Consider the following 11,443-nt stretch of genomic DNA (forward strand, 5'->3'; position numbering starts at 1 on the left):
GATGCATTGTGTGGGAATAGAGAGGAGGAAGGAGAGGGAGGGAGAGAGAGAGAGAGAGAGAGAGAGAGAGAGAGCGAGAGAGAGAGAGACTTTGGAGCCAGTGCAGAGACAAATGAGAGGGGAAACGTGTGAGAGGGAAGGCAAAGTGTTTGCGTCAGTGTGTGTGTGTGTGTGTGTGTGTGTGTGTGTGTGTGAGAGAGAGAGAGAGAGAGAGAGAGAGAGAGAGAGAGAGAGAGAGAGAGAGAGAGAGAGAGAGAGAGAGATGTGGCCTTGGTTTGACTGATACATTCAGAATGTAATGAGTACATCGATAAAGTCCTCAACGTGCTAGATGGGTTACATAGAGTTTCTGTCCTTGCATAGGCCTGCCTCTCTATGTGCATTCACTCTGTTTTTTTATTTGTTTGTCTCCATACACTCTACAAATGACACAGCAAGCCCAGTTATGGATCTGGATCAGAGATACCCTATGTGGAAAAGCACGCACCGTCATTGCACTCACACGCAGATTGATAAAAAGGTGATAAATTGGAAGGCGTTATGAAGAAGAAAATGGGGTATTTGGTGTGCCAATTATTATTAAATGTGCCTATTTCCTTCCTCTCTTCGTCAGACGTGTTGCTTATATGCCATATTGCCTACATCTTCATCTGCAGACTGGCAGTGATGAGGGACAGGAGGACAGGGCTGAACTGTAGTACGTTGCAATGTCTGAATTTTATTTATATCTCCACACATATGGCCATATTTATTATCTCCCGTAGGCTTGGGGGAGGGGTATTACTGCCACTGGTTTATTTGTTTGTGTTACCTGCCCCATTCTTAGGCTACACCATTAAGGTACTGTTAGTTTGTGCTCATGCTTGCATGATGCTATAGCTTGTCCTCAGATGCTCTCTTAAAATATAATGTTATTGTGGGTTTTTTTTAATTCTTCATTCTTTGTTCTTCACGGGTATGTGATTGCAGTCTGTTCGGGCATATTGGACCTATTTGATCCCAATCGACCTGTCTGTGGTATTGGGTCAGTTATCAGACGCCTTGTTGTAGCTTAAACTACTGTACAAACATCTCAATGTGATATTTCTTCAAATACCCCTGTAGTTTGGTTTGTTATTTCCTTAGTGTCGATATGATTCCCCTGGAGCTGGAAAGCTCAGACAGTGTAGGTCAGTTCAAAGTTGGAGAATGAGCTGATGAGGCCTTTCCTTTCTGCTTTGCGCTGGAAGCAGAAATTGCCGAATTTAACCGAAATTAAACAACACATAACCAACAATCTCAGTTACACAGCCCAAAAAGCCCCAGATAATTTACTGAAGCACCGGGAATTATTTAGGGTGTTTATCTTTTACTCGTTGTTTTTGTTCGGGAATAAGAGGATAGTCAGGAGGATAGTTTTCTGCACAGTCAGAAAAATAGACTGCATGCGAGAATAAATGTTTTTTTTTCAAAGGGACTGGATATGGCTTCACCATGGCCAGCACAACAGTCCAGGTCGTTTTTGTTTTATGTAGCTCTGGACTAAATTGTTTGCCGTGTTATTAAACGTAGCTTTCAGCTGGTTGTCTCCACATAATGTATTCTAAATCCCTCCAGAGTAACTATCTTTTATCCTCTTGCTGAGAGCATTCTGTTATACAATTGCTACACTACAGGCTATATAAAGCAATAGTTCAAAAATAGATGAAATGGTGGCATGTGTTACTAATTAACGATTCTGTATAAGCAATACGAGCTAAAACACATGAGGACTCTTTAGAAAAAACTGGTTATAGACCATTTTTGACTCTATGGCTTTGACAGCACCTCAAATAGGCATATTATGCAACACTTCAAATGTTGAACAATTATATTTCAAATAACTGCTATAATTGTTTCTTATTTTTCTACAAAACGTTCTCATAAGCACACCATCGGGAGATGTATTGCCCATTGTTGTAATGAGAGCATTGTTGCATATATTTTATTTTTAAAGGACTCTAAAAGAAAAGTGAAATTAAGGGTACTGTCAGGTTGGACTATAGCTGCGGTGGGTAAGGGAGATGGATATGAGGCACACTATAGGCCCCATTTGTGTCTCTGTAATTTCGGAAACTCCGGTTACCAAAGTGTTACTCCGAAATGAGTTAAATAACCATTTACCTTTGTCTGGTTTCATTCATCAAACCACAAGTGGAGGACTCCTAACACGGGGGGCTATTTGTTTGCTTTACACAAGCAGCTGGGTGCGATTTCACGTTTGAGATATCTGTCTGAAAGCGAAACATTTATTATCCTAAGTTGTCAGCGAACCTATTTCTCCAAAACCCTCAATGCAACCCAATGGTTTTACGCAGCGGTGGAAATGTCCTATTGGCGTTACACGTCACTTCATTTCACTTATAGTAGCCTGGTTTCCCCGGTCACATTTGACAAATACTGTTGTTTGAGACAATAACAATTTCCAAATAGAGGCTCGATGTATGAATGGGGGGCCCTCTGAAGTATGACACGGCTTATTTCTCATATTGTCTTGTGCGTAAAAATGATGTCGACAATAGACAAGTGCCTCGCCGTGCCTACCGCGCACCTCCATCCACACAAACTTGTAAAATGGCTGAAAACAGCGCAGTGAGGACAAATGTCCAAAATTAAACGAATTCCCGGGAGATGTTTTGCGCTTTATCTCACAAAATGGCCCGGGTTTCTTGCTGTATTGACTGTATACAGTCAATGGAGAGGGACATAGCTGATGATTACAGTGTGCTGTTCTGAGATCTGTCCGCAGACCTCACAGGCAACCTTTAAGCCATGGATCAAATCCAGCCCTACGGGGTATAAAATATCCCCAGTTGTGAATGTAACATAAGGGGACGCCTCCCTTTGCCTGTGCGTGCGTGCGTGTGTGTGTGTGTGTGTGTGTGTGTGTGTGTACGCTAGTTTGTCGTGATTGTCATAACTGTGCGTAGGCAGTGGTGAGATCTTTCTTTATGTGTGTGAGGTCTTTGTGTGTCTGTGTGTGTGTGTGCGTGCACGATCCTTCTTGCGCCCGCCTGCATCCCCGTGCGTAAACGTGTGTTTATCAGCGTACGTGTGTGTGCGCGTGTGTGTGTGTGTGTGTGACTGGCTGAGAGAGAGAGAGAGAGAGAGAGAGAGGGAGAGAGAGAGAGAGAGAGAGAGAGAGGGAGGTGGTTGCGAGAAAGCCCAGATCGCTGTGTAAGCGGATCCCTTTGTGTTGATTTAGGAAGACGTTTGCTGTATATAACGTTCAAGGCTGATAATATCATTGCCTGGCCAGATAAATAAAGCATTGGCCAAAACCATCGGGTCAGCTATCGATCCGCTTTTCTCCCCGAGAGAGGGAGAGAGAGGGGGAGAAAGGAGAGGGAGAGAAGAGAAGGGGGATGGAGAAGAGCAGGGAGGAGGGGGGTTGAGAAAGAGAGGGAGAGAAAGAGAGAGAGAAAGGGAGAGAGACCTCACTCATTAGCATTCCACAGCCATGGACTAAACGCTGACAACTAACAGAGATATCCAGCTCTACACCATTGCATGCATTTTCCCCCCTTTGTCTTCTCCCCCGGCCCTTCATTTCCAGCGGACAGATCTCTCGTCACAGCCAACACATTTTTATTTATGCCTTCTTTACTCTTTGCACGAATGGACTCCGAGCACAAGAGAGAAAACCTTCTAGTAAAGCAGAGGGGGAAAAAGGGGGGATGTTGTAAAAGCTGTGCAGAAGTGACAGCGCTAAGCACGCTGGCTTTGCTTGGGAGAAATACAATTGTGTGTGACTTTACGAAATAGAAGTGGGAGACGGCTCAAATTGCAACCTTTGCTGTCATTATTCAGATATGGGAGGAAAGAAAAAAAATCTCCAGACTATAAGCTTTAACTTAAATGATAATACCATGTCGTTTGCAATTCAATAATAGGTCAATATTTTTTCCCCACCTAGTTTTAGATAATTTGCTGCCGTTTTGCACCACAATCGCAGAATCACAATACATTTGTTTTAGATGTTTTGCCAGTGAAACTTTTCGCCTATAGCCTAATTTTTAAACTAAAACCTGTTACTCACAATGGTATCATGACAGCCTAAGCCTATAGGTCTTTTATAAGAACACACAGACCTAATAAAGCTTTAACAAATATGGTAAATCCAAACTCAGTGAACCTTAAAATGTTTAAATTGTATTTTTAATAAGAACAATATATTAATATATCAACGACATACTATTATATTAGAAACTAAAATACAAGTGTGAATGAATAAACTCTATATTTGTGTATAAGTGGATGAGTAATCAAGGGACTATCAATGACATTATTTGGACAAGGCCCTTTTTTAAGGAAAGTATATCTTAATATGCGTTCAAGTCTCGCCCAACAATGACAGCTGTTCATCTGATAGTAACTTCTTTCCAAGTTTTCTCCCCTCCCACTCCGGGGCCCCCGGTCTCTATCTTGCTTTGTTGTTTTAAAATATGCATGTCTCTCCGGAATGCCAGTCACGGGTCCAAACTTTGTGTGTCCCAACCTCCCACATGATGAAATGATCCTTTTAAAGCGGGCTCAATATGTCTCAATCTGCACTCCTCTTCCCTCTCTAAAGCTTCTGGGTTCGGGACACAGCCCAGAAATATATTAATTAAAGCGTACGACAGACTTTTATGACTGGGAAAGAAGTGGACGGATCAAGTCAAGCTCTGTCAGCGACGGATGGATGGAGGTCCACGGCAGGAAAAAAAAAAAAAGTAAGACTCGTATTTTGACGCTCTCTCTCTCTCTCTCTCTCTCTCTCTGTCTCTCTCTCTCTCTCTCTCTCTCTCCCCTCTCTATGTGTGTGTGTATCCCTTTTACACAGTGTGCTTGTGTGTTCCTCGGAGTGAAATGGATAAAGCCTGGGGGAGTGAGTTAGAGCGAGCGAGAGAGAAGTGTGAGAGAAAGGGGAGGAGGGATATATACGTAAAAAGTGAGAGAGGATGTTCCTGTGTGTGTGTGTGTGTGTGTGTGTGCGTGCGTGCGTGTGTGTATGTATGTGTGTGTGTGTGACTCCGGCTGTCATTACGAACAAATTAATCAACACGTGTCACTGAACTCGACAGTGAAATTTTCTCAGTGTGTATGTATGTACTGTATGTATATATGAATGTATATGTGTATTTGTGTAACGTGTGTGTGTGTACACCTTTAGTGTTGGTGAAATAAATCACAGTACCTACCGGAAAAACACAGGCGAACGGCGAAGGCGTGAATCGGAGGTAATGGAGGTGTTTTTTTGTTGTTTGTTTGTTGTTTTTTCTTAAGACGAACTCCTAATTCCCTTTGTCAAGTTTGGAAGGACGTGTGTATGGTTTCTCGGCGACAAGTGTTGCCATCATAAAAGACAACGCGACTTACAATGCCTTATAAGAGCGCATAGAATAATTTGTGAAGTTATAATGGGGATTTGTGGGCAGGGAGGGGTTGAAGCCAGCTAACCTGTTGCTTATGGAGCGTTATAGGACTCTGCTGTGGTCCAAACATAACAGCAATCCCAATTCTGTGATAACATCCCATGAGCCCAGTATTTCATCCCATAATAATCCCCCCCTCAAAAAATGTAAACAGACCAACATTGGGAGTCATTGGGAGATCTGCGCAAACAAATTGAATTTAATTACTGTGTTAATTTATTAAATTCAGATATATTTTAATAGACATCCCAACAGTCTGATTATGTCAACATATGGGAGGCCATGCAGCAAGGCCCGGGCTTACATACCTGATAACGCCTGGGCTTTTCAGCAATATTTACGGCTTCTCTTTCTAATACACTCCAGATGGTGTGTGACTGTGCCACCGCAGCCTGTGAGCTCCTCAATTTTTACTCAGCAGCATTTTGTTGCAATTACAGTTCAATGCTGAGACAAAATTTATTGGTGACCCATTTTTGCTGCATTTTATGTATCTAAAAAAAAACGTTTTTGGCCACTAGTGTACCATGCTTTATTCTGCATGTCAAGTTTTTTTTTCTCACTGTTCTTCTTAAGTTTACTTTTCATTTGGGTAAAAAAAAATCCTCATTAAAGTAGAGGGCTCAAATAGTCCCTACTTCATGGTTTGGTGGATTAATATGTTATGGAGACAAAAATACACAGGCCGCATTCACGCCTGACCAATCTTTGTTGTAGACTCTGCGTTTTTTTCAGCCAATCACTCAAGCAGAATAATGCCTGTAAAGATATAATCCACTGAGCTTACCCTCTGTAGTTCTTTGCTATATTATCAACTGACAATAAATTGGCAAGCTTTTTAGCAGGCAACCAACCTCTCCGCTAGACACATATGAATGCATTTGCCAAGGATTAGGTTAACAGACTAATTCCGTTTTTATTTTATTATTATTAGCTTTACTATTACATGATAAAAGCTTATGTGTCTGCTGTAGAAAAATACCAAGATTCTTCCTGGATACACTTTTGCAGATGATCATAAAATTATTATCTAAATATCATAAACAAATGTCATTTGTTTACACCTGTTTGCAGGAATTAAACCGTGACAAATATTTTCCTATGAGATAGGGAACTACTGAAGAACTGTCAATAATGGATTGAATAACATTTGGACTACAAAGAAAATATTCAACTAGTATAGTTTTCTTTCTTCCTATCTATCTATCTATCTATCTATCTATCTATCTATCTATCTATCTATCTATCTATCTATCTATTGATGCTTGTTGCGCTGTACATTCTCGTTGGAGACAGACAGATTGTTTCACCGTCTAAGCTGCTGCTCATATTGTTGCTATCTAGTCTCTGTTTACCTGGATTGCTCAGAAAGGCTGCTGTAGGTCTATTATGATTGACTGAAACGATGCATTGAAGGGTATTTTTCATCTATGCCACAGGGAACCGCTCCTGACAGTGGTAAGGTTTCCCATGGACTCTCTAGTCTAGTCTGCATGGTTGCTGCTCCTCTCTCTCTCTCTCTCTCTCTCTCTCTCTCTCTCTCTCTCCCTCTCTCCCTCTCTCTCTCTCAGCCACCTCAGAGGAAAGGCGGCATGTTGATAAATACATGTCTTTTTTCCATCTTACTCAGCACCATCCATCAAATTTGTATGTCCGTGTTGCATTGGTGTGCTTAAGGGAGGGAGGGGATGCCAGTAGTTGTGAACACGCACTCTAAAACGTCAGCCAGGGATGTATTGCTCCCTCTACATGCTAAATAATTACTTGATATTTCGTAATGTGTCCTGGTCATGATTAAAGTTGTTGAATTGTCTTTTGATAAGTCAGGCTAAGTCGGGGTTATGCAGTTTGGAGATGTAGAAGTGTTCTTTTGTGGTGCACTGTAGGTTAATAACCTCTTTACGCACTATAACCAATGTGTTTTGATCCTAGTAATACGTTGGATAGAGCATTTCTCCGGCTCGCCCAAGGCTTGGACCACTCTACTGAAGACCAGTCGCCCTGTGGTTGCAAACTCTTTGTGGCCCCACATACCGCCGCTGTGATTATAGAAGTGCCTCCTCTCCCTTGTTAAAGGAGCAAAGCTCTAATCTAGCCTCTGTGTCGCCCCCAAAGCCAGCGTGCTATAGTCAAATTGTGTGTGTGTGTGTGTGTGTGTGTGTGTGTGTGTGTGTGTGTGTGTGTGTGTGTGTGTGCGTGCGTGTGCGTGTGCGTGTGCGTGTGCGTGTGTGTGTGTGTGTGTGTGTGTGTGTGAGCGAGTGGGGGTTGATCGGAGCGAGAGAAGAAGGGAAGGGTGGGAGAGAGGGAGAGTAAAAAGGAGGAGGGGGGTTATAACGGAGTGGCCCTTTCCTCTCTTGAGTGACACGACCCCTCTCTTCTCTTCAAAGGCCATGCAGAAATAAACGCATCTCATTTGAATGGCGATTTTTTTTTTGGGTGGTATTTCACAGCCAAGATTTCTGGAATAGGAATGTGTATTTTTCTGCAATATTGAATTCGGGGATGGTTCTGGTGGCGGGGTATTCAATATTCCCATCTCTCCACATGCAGCATTCTGCAGCCAGTGTGGTATTTTGTCCATGACTACACCACCGCCACCACCCCCTCCACTCCTCCACCCCCCACCTCGCCCAAATTCATTTGCATCCGCTGATGATATCAGTAAAGAATTGCTGGCACCGTAGATGAGGCAGGGTGGGGGAAGAAGGCTTATTTGGATAAAACTGGACCGCAGAGTGGACACGGCCCTAAAGGTCAGTCGCCCATTCATGTCAAGGTGGCAGGGGGTGCGGGGTGGGGTGGGGTGGGGTGGGGGCAGTGAGGATGGGGGGGTCGGCCTGAGATTGCCAGAGAGGCTTATTTGAAAGCGGGCGTATATTTGAGTCAAGGGAATGAAAAGGAGTGGGCCACAAAGCTCGTCATACTTCAAATACGCCCCGTCACATCTTCACTCTTTCCACTCCATGCAGGCGGCTATATATAGAGGAGGTGGGGGGTCTGTCTCAGTACTATGGTATAACCTACAGAACATTCAGCACAGAATAAAAACTGTGGACCAGAAAATGGATCATAGGGGTTTGGGTATAGCCACGCACAGAAGAAGAAGGGGTTTTCAAGGGTTCTAGTAGTTTTTCTTTCTGATTTCCTAAAATAAAATATTGGGTGAATTAGACCAGTGTGGTTGTCAGAAGGTCCCCTTAATACTGCTGATGTGGAGCACTTCATGCATTCTTAAAGGTTTTATTTACAACGCCATAATGGTTCTATGTGAAACCATTTGAGCATGGAGAACCTACAGAGACAGAGAACCTTTCTAAAATGATTCTTTACAGCACCAAAAAGGATTCTGCTATGGTGCAAGCCTAGGGATTCATTTCTGATTACTAGGTAGATTCCTTTTTGTAAACCCCCCAAAAAATAATAAAAAAAAAACATAGATAGGACAATATATATATATACATATATATATATATATGCTTAATATATTGCTAACAATTGTAGGCTATGCTACACTGAACGCAATGCAATATGCTATGCAATATGAAAAGTGCAGCAGCAGGCAGTGTTTCACAGTCATGTAAGAAATGCATATATTAGGATTATTTCATTTTATATTAATCTTAAATTTTATTTTTATAATATAGTTTATAAAATAGCTGAATACTGGCCAGATGTTGATTATATACAACATAGTAGTAGATCATGTAAACAACATCATATTATAGGAGAACACGTAATAAAACTGCAAATGTATTTTCCTGTTAATTAATAAATCAATTTATGCACACTCCTGCCGTGCGTACCTCAATTTACTTAGAGGGCATAGTCACAAACGCGCGCGCGCGTGCACACACACACATACACTCATATAGACAGAGACAGACAGACAGACAGACAGACAGACAGACAGACAGACACACATACACACACACACACACACACACACACACACACACACACACACACACACACACTACTTTATTACTTCATCATTATGTATATTTAATAAAATTAGGTGAGGTACATTGCAATGGAAAAAGTCACAATTTAATTATAATTATTTCTAGGACGGTATTAGTGGCCTAGTTATAATATAAGTGTGCACTTGCAGTCTAAACTTTATTTTCAATATGGGGGCTGTGGAGGATTATTGGATGCCTTAACCGAGCGAAAATTGTCACAAATTGCTGGTTGTCGAGGGGCGAATGACGAGATAACGAATATGAGAAATTTTGCCCCTGACACCTCGGTTCATATATCATTGCAAAAGCCGACTAATCATTCACACGTTGTCTTTAGTATTATTGTACTTTAATATCGTGCTAAAGTGGTATTTGAAAAACTCGATGGACAATTGTATATTTTGATTTGTTTTCAGAGCCTTGGAAACGTTGAAAAAAACATTTCAACAATGACTGATTTTATACATTTCCTAATTCGGTTTGGTCAGGTATATCAATTCAGTCATTGATAATTATGCAAGGCTATCAGTGTGTATGCAGCCTCTAGTGTTGCAGTTTTAGGGTTGATATGTTGACCAGGTTATTCCAAGCTGTTTGGTTGTGTGTAGGCCTATATGAAAAATAACAATGAGAATCCCCCTGTTAACTAAAGCAGGGGCTTGACCATTTTAGATATATTGCTCTCCATTGATCGCTGCACTAATAATGCTTGTGCCCATACTCACGATCAGGCTGTTAACTACTGCCATCATTATTACTCAAACACTGCTTGCATACATGTGGCTATTACTGCTATTGCTGTGTTATTGCGCCATCATTACCAGCAGTGATGGTATAGGGAAGATGACTTTGTTCTGTCTTCATATATGAAGTAATGGAGATGGCTGTTGTGAGGATGACGAGGAGAGATTACTGAGAGTGGGCGAGGAGGCAGTCAAGTGTTGGTGGCATGTTACTAACTTGAGTGCATGGTCATTTTATACGCGTTTTTTTTTTTTTTTTTTTTATTTATTTATTTGTCATCCATCGCATGACAAAACCCACCTCTTAATACCTCTCCACAGCAGTGGAGCACCAGACATATAAAATTGATTCGCAACTATGCACTCGACAGAAGATGTATTGTTTGCTTGTGGTACACATACACACCCCAGTAAAACGCTGTGATGGAGCTTGAGAGTGATAGTATCGATTGATTTTGTCAAGTGGGGAGTCACACAAGCCCCCCCTCCCACACCCACTTTGACATTAAAAGTTCCCCATATTCAGCCTGACCACTGATCAGTTGGTTTGGCATCTTGACCCCTTGGATGCTCATTAAAATTTGATCCCGTGGAAAAATAAAAGCAGCAGACGTTACACACACTAATTAATCGATTAAGGTTGGATCATGTATTAATCTTGCACAAATGGCAAGACTGCATAGCGGGCATGGTAGGGCTTGAGTCGCGCTATGGCATGCATAGTACAGAAAGTTTTTTTTGTGTGTTTGAGAGCCCAAACCGAGGCGCTTTGTTGTAGTGTCCCTCTGCGCCCCTGTGCGCTCTGTGCGTAAAGGCAGCCTCTCAGACCCTTCATGCTGTTATTGTTTCTACTTTTGTTTGCTAGATGGCGCTCTGCGTTGAGGGACCCTCTGACACAAGAACCGCCTCATACCCCCTCTCTCCTCAGCACAGCTCCCAGCCCACAGTCCACCGCACAACACAGCTCTTCCAGGGTGATTTTTTTACTAGAATTTCAGCAGCTGCAAACGACTCTAATGCAATTTCGCTGCTGTGTGATTACTAGAAGGGGGGGGGGGGGGGGGGGGGGAGTTTTATAATTGCCTTATCCTATGTCGATGGACATTTTTGTTTGTTTTATTAAGCTATAAAATCACGTCGATTAAACCCGGCGATCAAATTAGAGAAGTAATGCATATAATTTTAATGTAAACCAATAATAACACAGAGTATCACACAATATTTGAGCTTTAGATAATTAGGAACAGTGGTTTATTTCAGCCATGTAACGTTCCAGAAAATATACAATACGATACTCTTATTC

This window comes from Centroberyx affinis, unplaced genomic scaffold, assembly GCF_046629955.1.
Source record: "Centroberyx affinis isolate AG114_WGS23_722 - 3 ecotype Tasmania unplaced genomic scaffold, CSIRO-AGI_Caff_v1 ptg000258l_1, whole genome shotgun sequence".
In the NCBI taxonomy this organism is placed as follows: domain Eukaryota; kingdom Metazoa; phylum Chordata; class Actinopteri; order Beryciformes; family Berycidae; genus Centroberyx; species Centroberyx affinis.